The 20,653-nt window shown below is 36.6% G+C and overlaps 1 protein-coding gene and 1 long non-coding RNA gene across 6 annotated transcripts in view; one reads left to right on the top strand and one right to left on the bottom strand.

The window, feature by feature from the left end:
• Nucleotides 1-20,653, top strand: part of HTR1F (5-hydroxytryptamine receptor 1F) — a 207,674-nt gene that overhangs the window by 104,981 nt on the left and 82,040 nt on the right. The window lies entirely within an intron of this gene.
• LOC141409743 (uncharacterized) overlaps nucleotides 1-20,653 on the bottom strand; it is an 87,775-nt gene that overhangs the window by 18,883 nt on the left and 48,239 nt on the right. The gene's annotated exons all lie outside the window — the stretch shown is intronic.

The raw sequence follows: 20,653 nt of genomic DNA, 5'->3' as shown, positions 1-20,653 counted from the left end.
CATTCTTATGCCTTTGCATCCTCATAGCTTAGCTCCCACTTATGAGTAAGAACATGCAATGACAGAGTCTCACTCTCATCCAGGTTGGAGTGCGGTGGCATGATCACTGCTCACTGCAACCTCTGCCTACCGGATTCAAGCCATTCTCTTGCCTCAGCCTCCAGAGTAGCTGAGATTATGGGCACACACCACCATGCCTGGCTAATTTTTGTGTTTTCTTATAGAGACAGGGTTTCACCATATTAGCCAGGCTAGCCTCGAACTTCTGGCCTCAAGTGATCTGCCCAACTTGGCCTCCCAGAGTGCTGGGATTACAAAGGTGAGCCATGAGCCATGGCGCCCATCCTCTTTTTTTTTTTTTTTAGATGGAGTCTCTGTCTGTCGCCCAGGCTGGAGTGCCCAGCCTCATTTTCAAAATGAAAGTAAAGAGCAAGGACTCTGGATCCATGTGAATCTCATCTCTGCATTTGCCTGTTGGGCTATCTTAACCAAGATAACTTAGTCTCCTTATACCTCAGTTTCCCTTACTGTAAAATGGGTATAAAATAATACAAATCACATGAGGATTAAGACAGTTAATATGCTGAAAAAACTGCTGAGAAAAGCCACTAGCAAATAAGAATGGCTACACAAATGTCGGTCATTTTAAATACCTCAAGGAGTTTTTGAAAGGATAGAATAGTGTGTACTGCATTATTAGCGTGATGCCTGGCTCACGATTAAGGCTTAGTGAATGGTATTATTACTACTATCACTATTGAAAAGGCAAAATAGTAAATTGGGTATTATTCCTAAAGGATTAAAGGGGGTTAAGTAGTTTGCAAACTTCAAAAACTGAAAGGGTATCTACTCAGACAGGGGTGATGAAAAGAGCACAGACTTGAAGTCACAGATGTAGGTTTGCCTTTTACTAGGTGGATAACACTGACCAAGCTATTTGATTTCTCTCTTAATAACATGAAGTGTATCCCCTATCTCATGGATTCTTGTGAAAAGTAGATGAAATAATATGTGTGTAAATATTTATATATACACTTTATACAGATTAAATACACATTTAATACACATTAAATATACACATTAAAACTGGACAAAGGACTTGAATAGACATTTCTCAGAAGATGCAAAAATGGCCAACAGGTATATGAAAAGAAGCTCATATACCTGTATTATATATACATACATATGCACATATTATTTGTGTACATATACACACAAATAATATTGATGAGATACCAACTCTCTGTTGGGTATTATATGATCTGAATATATTATACTAAATGATCTCTCTCTTCAAAAGAATTTGACTGTTAGGAATGATTTCCTCATGATACAAAATACATCTTTGGATTGTACCAGATTAATAGCAAGTTCAAGTTATAGAAGAAAAGAAACTAAGTTTAAGCAATTTCTGCACCTCATAGTTTTCAACCATCATCTTTACATTGCTCATTTGCCAGATTCAATGAGTGAATATGTCATCCTTGTAGATAGAAAAACTTTTCCTTACTTGAGCATTTATCATTTCTAGAAACTCCTTAAAATGAAGTTAAGACTTTGGTGAATTTCTGACATCTTTCTAACCGTTCATAACATTTGGCACAGGTAAGATAAGAGTTAATAGCTCTGGAACCGATAAAAGACAGGCAGGGAGAGAGAAACACTGGCAGGTGGTGTGATGAGTAAGTGATTTATAGTAGCAATGAATTGAAGCCCTTCCAAAAGATGTATTTATAAGAAGAGTGCTTTAAAATATCTATATTGTTACATTAGAAATACTTTTTAAAATAAAATGGGAAAGAGAAACGGTTATGAATCATTTATTTCCCCCACTTTGAAACAGTGACATTGCTAAGGACAACAGATGGCCTTCTTATCTCTCAATGTTGCTGTCTCCTAGTGCTGCTCAACAAGGACCACTCTGACTATTCACCAGTCAATCAATCTCACCTCAGGGACATTAACTGAAAAGACCTTTACCTGCTCAATGCATACACCAATAGTCATAGCAGCAGCCTGGGCCTCCTTCTGAAGAGTGGGAAGGAGCCTAGAGCCTAACCAGGCTTCAGAGAAGGGACATACAGTCCATCTACTGTTTCATCTGAGTTTCTAATGTGTGCCAGGTACTGTGTCTGACAGTTATAATCACATCGTTACATGATGTTGCCCAAGATAGAACATGTTGTGTATCTTTATTCAAATTAATTAGCTCAAAGAACACTAAGTGATTTAAACTTAAAAGTAGGTCTATCTAACTGGCCTTGGCAGTAATTTCCTGACTATCACACCAAAAGCTCAGGGTAAATGAGCAAAACTAAATAAATGAGACAACATCAAACTGAAAAGCTTCTGCACAGCAAAGGAAACAATCAGCAAAGTGAAAAGGTGATCTATAGATTAGGAAAAAGTATTTGTAAATCATAGATCTGAAAAGGGATTAATATCCAAAATTTATAAAGAATGCATATAGCAACTCAATATCAAGAAAATATGTAACCTAATAAAAATGGACAAAGGACTTAAATAGACATTTCTCCAAAGATGCGAAAATGGCCAACAGGTATATGAAAAGTTGCTCAACATCACTAATCATCAGGAAAGCGTAAATCAAAGCCAAAGCCACTATACCCATCAGGATAGCTGTTATCAAAAAGACAAAGATATATGTTGGCGAGAGCGTGGAGAAAAGGAAACCCTTGTGCACTATTGGTGGGAATGTAGCTTATTGCAGCCCTTATGGAAAATAATATGAATGTTCCTCGAAAATATTCAAAATAGAATTACCATATGACCCAGAAATCCCTCTTCTGGATATATATTCAAAGGAAATAAAATGACCACCTGTTGAAGATGTTGTGCTCCCATGTTCACTGCAACATTATTCGCAATAGCCAAAATGTGGAAACAACCTTGGTGCCTGCCAATGAGCAGTGAGCAAATGGTTACAGAAACTGTTTATATAATATATAAACATATATATATGTTATATATAGTATATAATTCAGCCTTTAAAATGGAGATTATACCATTTGCTACAACATAGACATAAAAAAACAGAATGCTAAGTGAAATAAGCCAGACACACAAAAAAGGAAAATATTGCATGATCTCATTTATATGTGAAATCCAAAAAAAAGGTCAAATATATTTCTTCAATAAACAGGCCATATATCAGTGCAACCTTGTCAGATAAGAGGGCTTATTCAGTTTTGTTTAAAAGAAAAACAAAAACCATTTTTAATTTCTTAATGGATATTGTGATCCATGAAAATATTACTTTATTCATTTTGAGCTTATTAACTCATATCTGTCCTATGAAGATTTTACATTAACTTAATAGTACCCACTATGGCATATAAAACCCTTCATGATCTGATGACACCAATTTATCCAGCCTAAATTCTTCTGACCTCCCTGTTTCCTGCCTCTCCGTGAAAGCACACGTGGACTTTCCCAGAAGCAACAATTTGTTTTATCCACTCTTCATGTTCTTTCACACTCCTGCATACATCACTTCTTCACTTCCATTCTATCTTCCCACAGTGTCCTGAAATTCTTCCTGGTACCTCCTCTAGGAAATTTTTCTTATCTATCTCCAACCAACTTTGGGATGCATATTACTTTATGCAACCTGCTTATTATACTTATTTCACTATATTATAATTGGATTACATGCATGTCTCCCCAACAGTGTAAGCCTGACACAGATCAAGTGATCAATAATTAGTTGATGAATAAATGAGCAGATGAATAGATCAAAGGATGGATGATGAGTGGATTGTTAGATGAATAAATAGGTGGATGAAAAATAGATGCATGTACCACTAGATGGATAGTTGGATGGGTGTAGGTAAGACAGAGTGGAAATCCCCTTCCAGTATTACCAAGGAACAAGATGGGCTAAAAATAAATAAGAACCCAGATTACAATACAGTGTGATAAGAGCTCTGAGCGAGATTACTACAGATCTATATCAGGTGAGTTATTTGTGCAGTCTTAGAGTTGTGGGATGATAGAGCCTGGAATTCATCTTAGGTCTTCTACTCCTAGCCTTTTATTTTACAGATACAGAAAATAAGGCCCAGAATTATGAAATCTCTTGAGGCCTTGTGTAGGTCATTTAGTCTTTAAAAGTTGTTTTAGCTCATGCTGATGTTTTTTTCTAAGCAAAGCGAGAATGGGTAGGAAGAAATTGGCATATGTCATAAAACTAAAACCATAACTCACGCCTCGACAGATTAACTATTAATAAGATAAAGGTATAATGTTACTGTAATGTGATTCAATTCTTCTCTAACATTGTAGTTTAATTATAAAAATAATTTTATATGGAAGATGAATTTATTTTTTCATTTAGAAATATAAAATCAGTAACTACCATACACTAGGCTAGCAGATATAACTAGTTAGATATAGTAGCTGACCAATATTTTTTTTTCCTGAGGGGTATTTCTTTTTTTAAATGTTTTCAATTTGCATACATATAACATTTTATGTATTCATCTTAGTTATTTCTTGCTGAAATTATTCCTATAAGAAATGTTGCTTATTTATAAGCAACTCAGAGAAGTCCAAATTGTATTTTAAAAATAAATGTTTGGATATTGAAAGTGTTATACGAGTTATTTCTGAGGCAAAACATTTACTTTTGTGTATGTTTTTCCTACCTACCTAAGATACACAGTCAGTCTCTTTACAAGGAATCTATTTCCTTTTCTGTTCTGAAATTCTAACAAGATTCTGCTGTGAAGAACAAAACAGAATATATTAACATGCTCCAGGAAGTAAGCGTTGACATTACATTTTCTGTGAACTAATTTTTATCTTCTATGGCCCTCTTTCAGCCTTATGAATTTTTCATTCTCAAAATTAATTTAAATAACTTCAGTAAATACCGTCCTTTGACAATGCGAGGCAAGCCAAATAATGTATCAAGGAAACTAGAACAACTTATATCCTCAGTCTCAGACACAAAGGTGACAATCCTCAGTATTTTTGTGTCATCAGCCTTGTTTATACACTGTGGTATAGTTTAGGTTCACTTTTCTTTAGCCATCATAAATACTACCAGAATTCTTGCATTAAAACAGCATTTTAGAAATTCCCACACCTCCCTATTCCTGGTAGCTAGTTTGTTCATTTTTGTTTTTACTTGTCATAACATGGAAACCAGCTGAATACCTTTTAATTTACGTAGGAATTACTTCTATATGTTTATAAACATTAAAGCTCTGTAGGAAAGCTAAATCCTTTTGTAATTTCTATAATTTACATAGTAATTTTAAATAGCCTAATTATTGCATTAAGGCAGTATATCATGGCCGGGTGCGGTGACTCAACGCCTGTAATCCGGCTATGGGAGGCTGAGGCGGGCAGATCAGCTGGGGTGAGGAGTTCGAGACCAGCCTGGCCAACATAGTGAAACCCCATTTGTACTAAAAATACAAAAAATTTAGCCAGGCATAATGGCTTGTGCCTGTAATTCCAGCTACTCGGGAGGCTGAGGCAGGAGAATTGCTGGAACCGGAGATGGAGGTTGCAGTGAGCCAAGATTGCACCACTGCACTCCAGCCTGGGTGGCAGAGCGAGATTCCTAACAAAAACCACAGTCTATCATTTATATGTGGGGAATGCATCAATGAGTCAAATAAATAAAAACTACTATCTACATAGGCTCTACACATGTGTGCAGAAAGGCAGATAAAAACCAAAATAATTCAGTTCATTTGATAGTATTTTCAATGGGATAAGTAGTATTAATATAAAGAAAAGGAAGTAAGGAGGCAAGGGAGTAGTATAATGTTATAATTTTAAACAACACAGTCACACAGTCTCGTGGATTGAATGCCATTTAAACAAAGATCTGAAGGGGGCAATAGAAAAGATATATTGTGATATATTGGAAAGAACTTTTAAGGCAGAAGAATCAAAAAGTACACTCCGTCTCTGTTCAGAGAATAGCATGGAGGCCCATCTAGCTGGAGCTGAGTGAAGGAAAGAGTTGTCAGAAATTAATTCAGACAAGTTTGGGGGAATCAGGCATTGTAGAAACCTTTAATTTAAACAAGATGGGAAGTAATTGGAGGATCCACAGCAATGGAGGGGTATGATCTGACTTACATTTCAGCAGGGTGACTCTGACTGCTCCGTCACTGAAGGTGGTAAGGGTGGAAGCAGGGAAAAAATTAGCAAGAATATAACATAAGCCTGGGTGCAAGAGATAATGGGAAGTGGACTTGAGAGATTCTAGAGGTGGCAGTGAGAATTTGTTTCTGAATATATTTTAAAGTTAGAACCAATACAATTTGCTGATGGGTTAAATATATACGGCAAAAGAGAAGAAGAAGAGTTCAGGAGAGTCCCCATGGGTTTTATACTGAGCATCTGAAAGAGTTACTACTAACCAAGATAGCAAGAGAAGCAGGTTTGGAGGAAGGAGCAGAAATTTGTTTCTGGACTTGTTACATTTGAGATGTGTATTATCATCCATGCAGAAATTTTAAGTAGATAGTTGTGTTTATATGTATAGGATCCCAGAATAGGTAAGTTTGGAAGTCATGAGGATATATACATACATAGTAAGAAATGCCATGATAGTACACATAGAGGAGAAAGACATCCAAGGACTGGGTCTAGGATAGACGTACCAACAGAAGGAAAGAGAAAAAGCACAGTATCAAGTGTGACTTTGCCACAGTGCACTTATTTTACAATAACACAGTTGTTTTAGAGTACAATTATATGGCTCAGTTAAACATCTGAAAAATATTCTGTTACTTTAGTTTGTTTTCATACCCCATCATTTGTTGAAATTATGGCAAGAAACCTTTTCCAACATCCAGGGCTTCAGGATGTGACTGTATTCGAGATAGGGGCTTTAAAGTGGTAACTAAGATAAATTGAACTCATGAGTTGGGTTCCCAAACCAGTATGACTGGTGCCCTTATCAGAAGAGGAGATTAGGACACCATCACACAAAAGAAACACCACATGAAGAGATGAGAGAAGAATAGCCATCTGCAAGCCAAGGAGAGAGATCTTACAAGAAATAACCATGCTGACACCTTGATCTGGGACTTCAAGCCTACAGAAGTGAGAAAAATACATTTCTGTTGTACAAGCCACCCAATAATTAGTAGTGGCCTGAGATTTTCTAGACTTCTTAAGGGGCTTACTTCTAGCTTCAACTTTCTATTATTATTACTATTATTTGTAATATTAAGACAGGTGTAGGGAATGAAATTAAGCTAGCTGCTTAAGTGATTATGTATTAGATATAATTGTTCCTTAAATATTAACAATTTACATATATACTCTCCAAAAATGGAAAAAAAAAAAAAGGTCTCTACTTAGTATTCTATGAGAATAACTATTTCTGTAGGAGGATATCTAGTTTCCTCTATCATCTGTTTCCAGTCTGGAATGACTTTTCTAGTGACATATTTTATTTAGGCTCTGATACATTAGCTTCAAAAGTATCCAGTACTTAGGATTAAATCTAACAAAAGATCAGCATGACCTCTGTAAAATAACTGCCAAACATTACTAAGATAAAGATCTGAATATATGCAGTAATAAACCATAGTTAGAAAGCATCAATATTATAAATATATTAATTTTTCACAAATTGATCAAAATTATTTCAGTTAAATTTAGGTGGAAATTGGAATCTAAAATTTATATATAACATACTCTTCAATACATAAAACAATAAAAACCACACATCTTAAATGATCACATATCAAATACATAAACCTGCAGTAATTAAGATTAGTGGTGTTGTCAGGACAGGAAATTAGCACAATAGAACAAAACAGAGACCCTAAAAAGATATTCACTCAGAAATAGTCACCTGATTTATAATCAACATACCACCACTATGCAAAGGGGGAAGTTATTCTTTTCATGAATTGCTCCAGAAAAATTTAATTTCACTGGAGAGAAATATGAATCTTGATTCCTACCCTAAAGGATTGGGGGGGGAAAAAAAGGCAATTCCAAATAAATCATAATCCTAAATGTAAGAAGACAGCAATAAAGCATCTAGAAGGTAACATACTTCATGACCTTGGGTAGGTCAAAGTTTTATAAACAGGACAAAAAGAGGGAAAAAAAGACAAAGATGGACTTGATTACAGCTAATCATGTCTAATAACCAAATGATTATTTAAGAATGTTAAAGTTAAGCCATGGTTACTAGATGGTTGCAATACATCTAGCTGATGAAACCCTTATATGCAGAATATATTAAAAAGTTCTAAAAATAAAAAAGAAAATCTAGTTAAACACAAAATGAGGAAAAGACTTGAACCAATATTTCACAAAAAAGGATAGGCAGTAGCTAATAAGCATTTAAAAAAGGTTTACAGCCTCATTAATCCTCAGAAAAAGACCACAATGAGATATCACTGCACACCTAACAAAATACCTAAAATTTAGGAGGCTGACAATTCCAAGTGTTCATGACAATGACAAGCAAGTGGAAATCTTACTTTGCTGATGAGAGTGTAAAAAGGTTTAAATTCGTTGGAGAGGAGAAAAGGAGGAGGTGGCACCAAGATGGCCGAATAGGAACAGCTCCAGCCTCCAGCTCCCACCGTGAGCAACACAAAAGACGGGTGATTCCTGCATTTCCAACTGCGGTACCGGGTTCATCTCACTGGGGCATGTCAGACAGTGGGTGCAGGACAGTGGGTGCAACTCAATGAGCGAGAACTGAAGCAGGACGAGGTATCACCTCACCCGGGAAATGCAAGGGGGAAGGGAATTCCCTTTCCTAGCCAAGGAAAACCATGACACACAACACCTGAAAAACTGGGTTACTCCCACCCTAATACTGCGCTTTATCAAGGGTCTTAGCAAACTGCACACCAGGAAATTATATCCTGCGCCTGGCTTGGAGGGTCCCACACCCACAGAGCCTCCCTCATTGCTAGCACAGCAGTCCAAGATCTAACTGCAAGGGGGCAGCAAGGCTGGGGGGGCGGTGCTCGCCATTGCTGAGGCTTAAGTAGGTAAACAAAGTGGCCAGGAAGCTCAAACTGGGTGGAGCCCACCACAGCTCAAGCAGGACTGCCTGCCTCTGTAGACTCCACCTCTGGGGACAGGGCATAGCCAAACAAAAGGCAGCAGAAACCTCTGCAGATGTAAATGTCCCTGTGTGACAGCTTTGAAGAGAGCAGTGGTTCTCCCAGCATGGAGGTTGAGATCTGAGAATGGACTGACTGCCTGCTCAAGTGGGTCCCTGACCCCTGAGTAGCCTAAATGGGAGACATCCCCCACTAGGTGCAGACTGACACCTCACACCTCACATGGCCGGGTACACCTCTGAGACAAACCTTCCAGAGGAATGATCAGACAGCAATATTTGCTGTTCAGCAATATTCACTCTTCTACAGCCTCTGCTGCTGATACCCAAGCAAACAGGGTCTGGAGTGGACCTCAAGCAAACTCCAACAGACCTGCAGCTGAGGATCCTGACTGTTAGAAGAAAAAATAACAAACAGAAAGGACATCCACACCAAAACTCTGTATGAGACCATCATCAAAGACCAAAGGTAGATAAAACCACGAAGATGGGAAGAAACCAGAGCAGAAAAGCTGAAAATTCTAAAAATCAGAGTAACTCTCCACCTCCAAAAAAATGCAGCTCCTCACCGGCAATGGAACAAAGTTGGATAGAGAATGACTTTGACAAGTTGAGAGAAGGCTTCAGACAATCAAATTTCTCCGAGCTAAAGGAGGAATTACAAACCCAGCACAAAGAAACTAAAAACCTTGAAAAAAGATTTGACAAATGGCTAACTAGAATAACCAATGTAGAGAAGTCCTTAAATGACCTGACAGAGATGAAAACCATGAAACGAGAACTATGTGACAAATGTACAAGCTTCAGTAAATGACTCGATCAACTGGGAGAAAGGGTATCAGTGATTGAAGAAAAAATTAATGAAATGAAGTGAGAAGAAGAGATTAGAGAAAAAAGAGTAAAAAGAAATGAACAGAGCCTCCAAGAAATATGGGACTACGTGAAAAGACCAAATCTACGTCTGATTGGTGTACCTGAAACTGACGGGAAGAATGGAACCAAGTTGGAAAACACTCTGCTGGATATTATCCAGGAGAACTTCCCCAACCTAGCAAGGCAGGACAACATTCAAATTCAGGAAATACAGAGAATGCCACAAAGATACTCCTCGAGAAGAGCAACTCCAAGACACATAATTGTCAGATTCACCAAAGTTGAAATGAAGGAAAAAATCTGAAGGGCAGCCAGAGAGAAAGGTCGGGTTACCCACAAAGGGAAGCCCATCAGACTAACAGCAGATCTCTCCGCAGAAACTCTACAAGCCAGAAGAGAGTGGGGGCCAATATTCAACATTCTTAAAGCAAAGAATTTTCAAACGAGAATGTCATATCCAGCCAAACAAAATTTCATAAGTGAAGGAGGAATAAAATCCTTTACAGGCAAGCAAATGCTGATTTTGTCACCACCAGGCCTGCCCTACAAGAGATCCTAAAGGAAGCACTAAACATGGAAAGGAACAACCGTCACCAGCCACTGCAAAAACATGCCAAAATGTAAAGACCATTGATGCTAGGAAGAAACCACTCAACTAATGAGCAAAATGATCAGCTAACATCATAATGACATGATCAAGTTCACACATAACAGTATTAACCTTAAATGTAAATGGGCTAAATGCTCCAATTAAAAGACACAGACTGGCAAAATGGAGAAACAGTCAAGAACCATCAGTGTGCCATATTCAGGAGACCCATCTCACGTGCAGAGACACACATAGGCTCATAATAAAGGGATGGAGGAAGATCTACCAAGCAAATGGAAAACAAAAAAAGGTAGGGGTTGCAATCCTAGTTTCTGATAAAACAGACTTTAAACCAACAAAGATCAAAGAGACAAAGAAAGCCATTACACAATGGTAAAGGGATCAATTCAACAAGAAGAACTAACTATCCTAAATATATATGCACCCAATACAGGATTACCCAGATTCATAAAGCAAGTCCTTAGAGACTTACAAAGAGACATAGACTCCCACTCAATAATAATGGGAGCCTTTAGCACCCCACTGTCAACATTAGACAGATCAACGAGACAGAAAGTTAACAAGGATATCCAGAACTTGAACTCAGCTCTGCACCAAATGGACCTAATAGACATCTAAAGAACTCTCCACCCAAAATCAACAGAATATACATTCTTCTCAGCACCACATGGCACTTTTTCAAGAATTAACCACAAAGTTGGAAGTAAAGCACTCTTCAGCAAATGTAAAAGAACAGAAATTGTAACAAACTGTCTGTCAGACCACAGTGCAATCAAACTAGAACTCAGGATTAAGAAACTCAATAAAAACTGCTCAACTACATGAAAACTGAACAACCTGCTCCTGAATGACTACTGGGCACATAACAAAATGAAGGCAGAAATAAAGATGTTCTTTGAAACCAATGAGAAGAAAGGTACAACATACCAGAATCTCTGGGACACATTTAAAGCAGTGTGTAGAGGGAAATTTATAGCACTAAATGCCCACAAGAGAAAGCAGGAAAGATGTAAAACTGACACCCTAACATCACAATTAAAAGAACTAGAGAAGCAAGAGAAAACACATTCAAAAGCTAGCAGAGGGGAAAAACAACTAAGATCAGAGCAGAACTGAAGGAGATAGAGACACAAAAAACCCTTCAATAAAATCAATAAATCCAGGAGCTGGTTTTTTGAAAAGATCAAAAAAATTGATAGACCGCTAACAAGACTAATAAAGAAGAAAAGAGAGAAGACTCAAATAGATGCAATAAAAAATGATAAAGGGGATATCACCACCGACCCCATCAGAGAATACAAACTACCATCAGAGAATACTATAAACACCTCTATGCAAATAAACTAGAAAACCTAGAAGAAATGGATAAAATTCCTGGACACATACAATCTCCCAAGACTAAACCAGGAAGAAGTTGAATCCCTGAATAGACCAATAACAGGCTCTGAAATTGAGGCAATAATTAACAGCCTACCAACCAAAAAAAGTCTAGGACCAGTCGGATTCACAGCCGAATTCTACCAGAGGTACAAGGAGGAGCTGGTACCAGTCCTTCTGAAATTATTCTAATCAATAGAAAAAGAGGGAATCCTCCCTAACTCATTTTATGAGGCCAACATCATCCTGATACCAAAGCCTAGCAGAGACACAACAAAAAAAGAGAATTTTAGACCAATATCCCTGAGGAATATCGATGCAAAAATCCTCAATAAAATACTGGCAAACCGAATCCAGCAGCACATCAAAAAGCTTATCCACCATGATCAAGTGGGCTTCATCCCTGGGATGCAAGGATGGTTCAACATATGCAAAACAATAAACGTAATTCAGCATATAAACAGAACTAAAGACAAAAACCACATGATTATCTCAATAGATGCAAAAAAGGCCTTCGACAGAATTCAACACCCCTTCATGCTAAACACTCTCAATAAATTCGGTATTGTTGGACCATATCTCAAAATAATAAGAGCTATTCATGACAAACCCACAGCTAATATCATACTGAATGGGCAAAAACTGGAAACATTCCCCTTGAAAACTGGCACAAGACAGGGATACCCTCTCTCACCACTCCTATTCAACATTGTGTTGGAAGTTCTGGCCAGGGCAATCAGGCAAGAGAAAGAAATAAAGGGTACTCAATTAGGAAAAGAGGAAGTCAAATTGTCCCTGTTTACAGATGACGTCATTGTATATTTAGAAAACCCCATCATCTCAGCCCAAAATCTCCTTAAGCTGATAAGCAACTTCATCAAAGTCTCAGGATACAAAATCAATGTGAAAAAATCACTAGCAGTCTTATACACCAATAACAGACAAACAGAGAGTCAAATCATGAGTGAACTCCCATTCACAATTGCTCCAGAGAGAATAAAATACCTAGGAATCCAACTTACAAGGGATGTGAAGGACCTCTTCAAGGAGAACTAAAAACCACTGCTCAATGAAATAGAAGAGGACACAAATAAATGGAAGAACATTCCATGGTCATGAATAGGAAGAATCAATATTGTGAAAATGGCCATACTGCCCAAGGTAATTTATAGATTCAGTGCAATCCCCCATTAAGCTACCAATGACTTTCTTCACAGATTTGGAAAAAAACTACTTTAAAGTTCATATAGAACCACAAAAGAGCTTGCATTGCCAAGACAATCCTAAGCCAAAAGAACAAAGCTGGAGGCATCACGCTACCTGACTTCAAACTATACTATAAGGCTACAGTAACCAAAACAGCATGGTACTGGTACCAAAACAAATATATAGACCATTGGAACAGAAGAGAGCCCTCAGAAGTAATACCACACATCTACAACCATCTGATCTTTGACAAACCTGACAAAAACAAGAAATGGGGAAAGGATTCCCTATTTAATAAATGGTGCTGGGAAAACTGGCTAGCCATATGTAGAAAGCTAAAACTGGATCCCTTCCTTTCACCTTATACAAAAATCCATTCAAGATGGATTAGAGACTTAACTGTTAGACCTAAAACCATAAAAACCCTAGAAGAAAACCTAGGTAATACCATTCAGGACATAGGCATGGGCAAGGACTTCATGTCTAAAACACCAAAAGCAATGGCAACAAAAACCAAAATTGACAAATGGGATCTAATTAAACTAAAGAGCTTCTGCACAGCAAAAGAAACTACCATCAGAGTGAACAGGCAACCTACAGAATGAGAGAAAATTTTTTCAATCTACTCATCTGACAAAGGGCTAATATCCAGCACCTACAAAGAACTCAAACAAATTTACAAGAAAAAAACAACCCCATCAAAAAGTGGGCAAAGGATATGAACAGACACTTCTCAAAAGAAGACATTTATGCAGCCAACAGACACATGCAAAAATGCTCATCATCACTAGCCATCAGAGAAATGCAAATCAAAACCACAAGAAGATACCATCTCACACCAGTTAGAATGGCAATCATTAGAAAGTCAGAAAACAACAGGTGCTGGAGAGGATGTGGAGAAATAGGAACACCTTTACACTGTTGGTGGAAGGGTAAACTAGTTCAACTATTGTGGAAGACAGTGTGGTGATTCCTCAAGGATCTAGAACTAGAAATACCATTTGACCCAGCTAGCCATCCCATTACTGTGTATATACCCAAAGGATTATAAGGCATGCTGCTATAAAGACACATGCACATGTATGTTTATTGCAGCACTATTCACAATGGCAAACACTTGGAACGAACCCAAATGTCCATCAATGACAGAGTGGATTAAGAAAATGTGGCACATATACATCATGGAATACTATGCAGCCATAAAAAAGGATGAGTTCATATCTTTGTAGGGACATGGATGCAGCTGGAAGCCATCATTCTCAGCAAACTATTGCAAGAACAGAAAACCAAACACTGCATGTTCTCACTCATAGGTGGGAACTGAACAATGAGAACACTTGGACACAGGAAGGGGAACATCACACACCAGGGCCTGTTGTGGGGTCGGGGTAGCGAGGAGGGATAGCATTAGGAGATATACCTAATGTAAATGACGAGTTAATGGGTGCAGCACACCAACATGGCACATGTATACATATGTAACAAACCTGCACGTTGTGCACATGTACCCTAGAACATAAAGTGTAATTAAAAAAAAAAAGAGAGAGAGAGAGAAAAAAAAAAGAGATGAGAAGTATGGACTGGCAATTAGCAAGAATACCAGGAGGCAAAAATGTAACACCAGCAAAAAGGCATCCACTCCAGCTATTCGATGCATGGCATAGTGGATACAATGCAGATTCTGAATCTCTGTTCACTGCTTCCTGGCTGAGTGAACCCAGGTAAGTCACTTAAAAAAATTTTTGTTGGAAAACTGTTTAGCAGTATCTGCTAATTGGGACACTCAATACTCTTTCATTAAGCAATTTCATTGCTTTCTATTTACTCAACAGAAATGTGTACATATATATATATATATTCTCCAAAAGAAAAGTAGAAGAAGGCTCCTAGCAGCATTATTTTTAATGAAGCAAAAACTGAAAACAACCGAAGTGTCCATCAGTAATAAAATGAATAAATGAACTGTGGTATAGTCATACCATACAATACTGCACAGCAAGAAAAAGCACTACTATTGCATGCAACAATATGAAACTCACTATCACAATGTTGAGCAAAGGAAGCCAAGTGCAATAGAATGCATACACATTATACCACATTATTCCATGTTTCAAATACCAGTAAGCTAATCTAGATTGATGGAACTTAGTATAGTGGTTACATTTTGTGGAGGCTGAAGTGATAATGTTTTGGAGGACACATAGGGATACTTATTATTTTGACTGCTTATAGTGTCCTACAGCCTGATCTGAGGGGTGGCTTATAATATTTTTCCTTCATAAAAATTCATAAAAGCTGTGCAGTGATGAATTATGTATTCTTCAATATAGTTTTGTTTCAATAAAAGTGTTTGTCCAGGCCTGGTATGATGGCTCACACCTATTACTCCAGCTACTTGGGAGGCTGAGGTGGGAGGATAGCTTGAGGCCAGGAGTTTGAAACCAGCCTGAGCAACATAGCAAAACCCCATCTCTTAAAAAAAAATTAAAAATTAGTTGAACTTGGTGGTATATGTCTGTAGTCCCAGCTACTCAGAAGGCTGAAGCTGGAAGATTTCTTGAGCCCAGGAGTTCAAGGCTGCAGTGAGCTATGATCACGCCAGTGCCACTCTAGCTTGGGCAACAGAGTGAGAACGCCCCTCGAAAAAAAATTGTCTAAAAAAAATCACCAAGAAAAGGAAATTGGTGCCATTTACATTAATTGTTGGCTTAGACTCAACCAAATTCTCTACTCAAAACCTGACTTTTTTCACTGACATTTTCATTGCCCCTTAATTTTTAAAACATGTACATTTTCTTTTTCATGAGTATATAGGTTGGTTAGTAGTAACAGAAACTTTGTGCAGTCTACACAAAGACATAATTGCTATCATAACAAATTGTAGAAAGTTGGGATGCCCCCTTTGACAATACTGACTGTCACTGAAACATATTTTTTGAAATGAATTTCTTCTAAAGAATGTTATCACAATTTGTCTCTGTTTTGTGTGACTATGAGAGCAATGTAAATTCCATTCAAGGAGGACTCAGAGGTGTAACCTTTTCTAAAGAATTTATTTAGCAAAAAATAAATAATAATAATAAATGGAAATTATCATTCTAATCTTTCTTCGGAGAAATTGGTGCAAAGACAGCATTTTTTAAAGCTTTGAAGTAGAATGTTTGAAGACTAAAATGTGGTGCCTATGAATGCACATTTGGGTGATAACTGCAAGGAAACACAGAGATATGATATGGATTTAAGTCAAGACAATGATTCCTGTTGGAGGAAAAATGAAGGCAACTGGGATCAGGAAAAAAGGAGGACTTTGGGATGGCTGGCGAGGTTCAATTTCTTGACCTGGATGATTGTTACAAGAACATTCACCTTATAAGGATTAATTGAACTATACATTATTGTGTTGTGCTTTATTTTACAGTAAAAGAAAAAAGAACATAAAATGCTAAATTGTCATTTGGGGAAAAAAAAAGCATTCCAATATATAATTCAGGGTAAAAATACCAAAGGTTAAGGCTGTAGAGTAACTTTTGAAATTTGGTCTTCTGAAACTAACTTTAATTGAAGTTTTTTTTATGTATAAGGCCTTATGTGAAACTTGCCTGCCCTTCTTTATCTGTATTGAAACTGTATGCATTGTAAAAAACAAGCACTTTCAGGAAACTAGAAATAATATGATTGAACAAGTCATTATGTGATTATTATGATAAATATTTCCATAATTCCTATAGAGCAAAGAAAGAGAATTTTATAGTGTTTTCTCACATTCAATTTTGAAATAAAAATCTTTTCTTGTTGACAGTCTCCTGATAAATAATGCTGCCTACCAAACTGAACTATAATTAATGAAGAATTCTTTTGACTTTTTTCTTTCTTTTTCTTTATTTCAATAGGCTTTTGGGAACAGGTGGTATTCGGTTACATGAATAAATTCTTTAGTGGTGATTTCTGGTATTTCGGCGCACCCATCAACCAAGCAGGGTACACTGTACCCAATGTATAGCCTTTTATTCCTCACCCCCCTCTCACCCACTCCCCCAGGTCTCCAAAGTCCATTGTATCATTCTTATGCCTTTGCATCCTCATAGCTTAGCTCCCACTTGTAAGTGAGAACATATGATGTTTGGTTTTTCATTCCTGAGTTACTTCACTTAGACTAATGGTCTCCAGTTCCATCCAGGTTGCTGCAAATGCCATTATTTTGTTACTTCTTATGGCTGAGTAGTATTCCATGGTATATATATATACCACAATTTCTTTAGCCACTTGTTGATTGATGGGCATTTGGGCTGCTTCCATATTTTTGCAATTGCCAGTTGTGCCACTATAAACATGTGTGTGCAAGTATCTTTTTTATATAATGACTTTTGTTCCTCTGGGTATATACCTATGAGTGGGATTGCTGGGTCAAATGGTAGTCCTATTTTGGGGTCTTTAAGGAATCTCCACACTGTTTTGCATAGTGGTTGTACTAGTTTACATTCCCACCAACATGAAAAGTGTTTCCTTTTTACCACATCTATGCCAACATCCATTTTTTTTTTTTATTATTGGTCATTCTTGCAAAAGTAAGGTGGTATTGCATTGTGGTTTTGATTTGTATTTCCCTGATAATTAGTGATGTCGAGTGTTTTTTCATGTTCTTTGGCCATTTGTATATCTTCTTTTGAGAATTGTCTATTCACGTCCTTAGCCCGCTTTTTGATGGGATTGTTTGTTTTTTCCTTGCTGATTTTTTTGAGTTCCTTGTGGATTCTGGATATTAGTCCTTTGTTGGTTGTATGTTTAAACACACCAAAAAATATGAAATCAACATAGCTATGTTTTCATAATTAAAAGATTAAAATGTCGTTTTGTCTAAAACAAAATTGATTTGAAAAATCATGTTCAGGCACAGAAAATTCATGAGATGTTCAAAAGGTAAAAGTCATCATAGTCCCCATTTATCCTAGAAATATTCACACCATATCCACCATGAGACAGACTCTTGTTTAAAAGGCATACAGGAAAGTCGTTGCTCTCAAGAACCTACAGTTTAAAGGAATAAAGTAAATATTACTTAAATAGATTGGAGGCAATAGAGTAAAACAAAATCACAATACTAGAATTAAATATAGGTAAGTAATAACATGGTTTCTGAATAGAGAAGTACCTTCTCAAGATGAAAGCAATGGAATAGCAAAGAAAGAATAATTTTTGATAAAGTTTTTAACCAAAATAAAGAGCCATCAGTAGAGTGCTCATATGTTGGAGTACAAATTAGCATAAGTTTCTGTCTGGAAACAATTTGAAAGTATGTGTTGAATTTATTCTTTTAAATTTATGTTCTTATAAATTTGAACTCATATTGCCATTTCAAGTCATCTATCCTAAGAAAATAATCCGGATCTGGAGAAATACTTTTTCAAACCTTTCCAGAAGCATTATACCAACACATATAGAACATAAAAGTATAATTGGCAACCTATCTATTGAGAAGTTTCCCATCAGAGATTTTATTCAATTTGATATTTGAAATATAGCCTTATGTTACTATTAATCTGTCATAGGAGATTCTGATACAGTGATACTTTATGTAGAACAGTTCAATAAATACCACGTAAGAAAACAAAAGAAGTAGATTGATATCTCTTAAATTAAAAACCAGTGAATTTCTATTTTGTGGAAAATAACCATATTGCTAAGTTATTATTATGAAATGTGTGTGCAGCTAGCTAGAGTCAGCTGGTCAGGAAAGTCTTCTCAGTACCTTATTCCCAGAGATTCTGACGTGTTTTCTTAAATATATTCTGTTAAACGTTTCCCAGTTGGGATGAATGTCACTGTGATATTTTTAATCATAGTAATATAATTAGTTTCCAAGAACTATCTGGTAACGTAAATGTATTTGGAGATTATAATGTAGTTTCTGTATTTTGAATAAAATTCTATTTAGAGAAAGAATTTTAGAAATATTTAGAGTCATGTCCATTTCCCCTTTTTAAATCTGGCACCCTGCGTTCTAACTTCAATAGGTTTCATCAGAACCGCACTTAGCAGATGCTCAATCAGTGTCTACAAAATGAATGGATGAATAAACTTGTGTGGGTGTTTGTTAATCTTTAAGATTTAGTGCTCATCTGTTTCTTAAACAAAGAGACTTGTTATTTCTCAGTTAAAGTGTCTTTCACCTGCTGAAGAGAGATTAATCTTGTAGAAATTCTCATCTGGCAATGGTTTATTTTGTTCTTTTTTAGAGGAAAACCTTTCTAAAGAAATTAATTTAACAAAAGATAAAAACGTATTTGTGCATTGAAAGTGTTTGCACAGGTTATTTTATGTTTTAGTAGCGTAGTAGATATAATTAATGTTTTTAAATATCCAGCTCTTTCCTACTTCTGTGTATGAGGAAGCCTATACTGCTTCCTTTCTTGGAGTTAGTCATGTTCATGTAACTAATTCTAGCAAATGAGATGTGAGGGAACATGTGAGTCACCAGTGGTAAATACTAGTGCCCAACTCTTTAGCCCATTCTTCCCCTGCTGTGCAAAGGAGATAGTATAGGGTGTGGAGTGACTATATGGAAAAGAATCCGCAGTCAAATCATGCTGAACATGTATAGTGAGCAAAAATAAGTTGTATTGCTTTGAGCTACTGAAATGCTGGTGGTTTACAGTGTAACCTAGCAAATGTGCTTCAGTATACCTCTGGTCAGTATCTAATTACAAAATCTTTCTTCATGACCACACATACTTCCATTAACGGTCAAAAAAGTCAACTCATTAAGTGCTCACGATATGCTTCCTCTGCTTAAAATAAAAGCAGAACAACTCACTGATATGCATTGAAAAGACAGTGCATCAAATCAGTTTCCCATTCTCTTTCCCTTTGGAAGCCTACTAGTGACAAACACTTTGTAAAATTCAAGAGGCTTGGAGATGCAAAATCAGTTTTATCAGAAAGAACAAGTTCAGCTGCATAAAACAGAAATAAAAAATAAGATTTTCTAAACCATGATAGAAGTTTATTTTTTCTTTTATGTAAAGAAGCTAAGCTTCAAACCTAGGTCTAAACTGACAGTGCCACAATGTCTTCAGGAATCCAGGCTCCTACCTTTCTGCTATAGTCCTCGATTCATGACTTTATTTTCAAGGTCTCTCAGTTGGTCTAAGAACTGCTGATGCTCCAACCATTACACTAGCATGCAGGTCTTCAGCGAGAGAAAAAGGAAAATGACAAAAGAGTATACTATCCAGCTTTCTTTAAGCATACTCCATGGTCTTTTATTCTTCTTATTATTTGATTAATACATATTAACTGATTAAGAGATGAATCTATTCTTAATACAGAATAACTACAATCTGTACCATACTTCCTGCCAAAATTGTATCCTATGTTATCTATAATAATTTTCTATATTATATATTCTTTTAGCTGTTTAAATATCTAAACATATGCCTTCTTATTCTTCATATACCTATTGATATTACTCTTCTAAGTATACATTCTCTCTTTTCTTGATA

The sequence above is a fragment of the Macaca fascicularis genome, chromosome 2, assembly GCF_037993035.2.
Source record: "Macaca fascicularis isolate 582-1 chromosome 2, T2T-MFA8v1.1".
Lineage (NCBI taxonomy): Eukaryota > Metazoa > Chordata > Mammalia > Primates > Cercopithecidae > Macaca > Macaca fascicularis.
Note: the sequence above shows the minus strand (reverse complement) of the source record. Positions and strands in the feature narration are given on the sequence as shown.